The sequence below is a fragment of the Siphateles boraxobius genome, unplaced genomic scaffold (assembly GCF_051911475.1).
Source record: "Siphateles boraxobius isolate OS27281-9 unplaced genomic scaffold, OSU_SipBor_1 7, whole genome shotgun sequence".
Classification (NCBI taxonomy): domain Eukaryota; kingdom Metazoa; phylum Chordata; class Actinopteri; order Cypriniformes; family Leuciscidae; genus Siphateles; species Siphateles boraxobius.
This window is the reverse complement of record NW_027509197.1, coordinates 16,728,117-16,730,053: the sequence shown is the minus strand read 5'-3', so window position 1 is coordinate 16,730,053 and position 1,937 is coordinate 16,728,117.

The window sequence follows — 1,937 nt, the reverse complement described above, 5'->3', positions numbered from 1 at the left end:
AGCATCCTCTTTGGCATGACGAAGGTGTTTGAGTTTCCCAGTAAACCATGGTTTATTATTAGTGAATGATAAGAATGTCCTGGTAGGAATGCATGTATCCTCACAGAAACTTATATATGATGTTACAGTATCTGTGAGCTCATCCAGATCATTGGTAGCAGCTTCAAAAACAGTCCAATCAGTGCAGTTCTGTGTCCTTCCCTTTGGGCTTCATGGATCTCCAGCTACTTTCCAAAGGATGATGGACCATATACTCCGGGGTACTGAGAAGTTTGCTGCTGCATACTTAGATGACATAATCATCTATAGTCAAACTTGGCAGGACACAAAAAAAATTACAAACAAAAAGACATTTTTACAAAATAATATTTCCAAAACTTACTTCTGTTAGACATGTGCTACAGATGGGGGCAAAAAAACAAACATGAAAACAATACTCTCAGATCAAGCAAACATGTGCAAGCAAACATTTGCAGAGGATCATGAAATCACTGTCGCATTTAAGTTGAAAAAAAATCTCATCCACAGACATTGATTTCACGGTCGTAACCGCTGAAACTTGTTCGTCTCTGAAGACTGAAATAGTTTGAATAGTCTGAATGTCTCCAATTGTAAATGATAACAAAAATCACAACTGAAATCCAAAGTTCTTTTTCATCTCTTGGCTACTTCATTGTCAGAAACTTCAAAAACACTGAATGTTGATTCAGATTGATTCAGGTTATATGAAGGATGTGCTACTGAGAATTAAGAATGCTAGTCTAACCATCCACCCAGACAAATGCACCCTAGCCAGGACTGAGACACAATACCTAGGGTGTGTGCTGGGTCATGGAGTTATACGTCCACAGGTGGGGAATGTGGAGTCCATAAAGAATGCAGGACAGCCAGTGACCAAGAAACAGGTCTGTTCTTTCCTTCAACTTGTGGGGTGGTACAGGCGTTTTATCCCCAACTTCTCTGAATGAGCCATTACCCTAACTTATTTAACTAAAAAAGACAAGCCAAATAAAGTTAACTGGACATAGGACTGCAAGAGGTCTTTCCAGGACCTAAAGCACTCCTTATGCACTGAGCCTGTTTTACAGAGTCCCGACTTTGAAAAGACTTTCACTGCACAGACCGATGCTTCTGAGCATGGCATTGGGACTATACTGCTTCAGGAAGGTCAAGCTCCAACCGATTGCCTACATCAGCAGAAAGATCCTTCCCCATGAATCTGGGTATTCTACAGTTCAGGAGTGTCTGGCAATTAAATGGGCACTGGACTCTTTAAGATGCTACCTGGTGGGACACAAATTCACACTTGAGAATGATCACAGGGTGTTGGCCTAGTTGAGCCCTGTGAGAGACACAAATGCTTGTATCATCAGCAGTGTTGTGCAAGTTACTTCCAAACTGTAATACATTATATATTACTTGTTACTGTTATTTAAAAGTAATTCATTACCTTACAATATTACTGTCTCAGAATTGTAATGCGTTACATTACTCCTGTATTACTTTTGAGTTACTTTCACCAAAATAACTATACAGAAGTAGAACTTAACATTCTAAAATGACTAGGGCTGTAACGATATGCGATATGAAACCGAAATCGCGACACTCAGATCCACGAACCTGCAGAATCGCAACACACCACTTCCAACTCCCAGCGTTATCCATAGTGTCCAGATCCAATGCTACCACATCTTTAAATTACTAATAGTATTATTTGAAGTTAACTTAACATTATAAAATATGTAGACCTACACCACAAAACTAGTTGAGGATAAATTATTTAAAATTTGGGAATTCCAGCGTTATGGACATTACATTTGCAGACTTGCAGTTAACTTATATATTCTTATAAATTCTCATAACTTATAAATTCTCAGAAAATGCATTAATACCAAAATATTGAAACGTCTGTTTATCCATAGTCTCCTCCCAGAAAG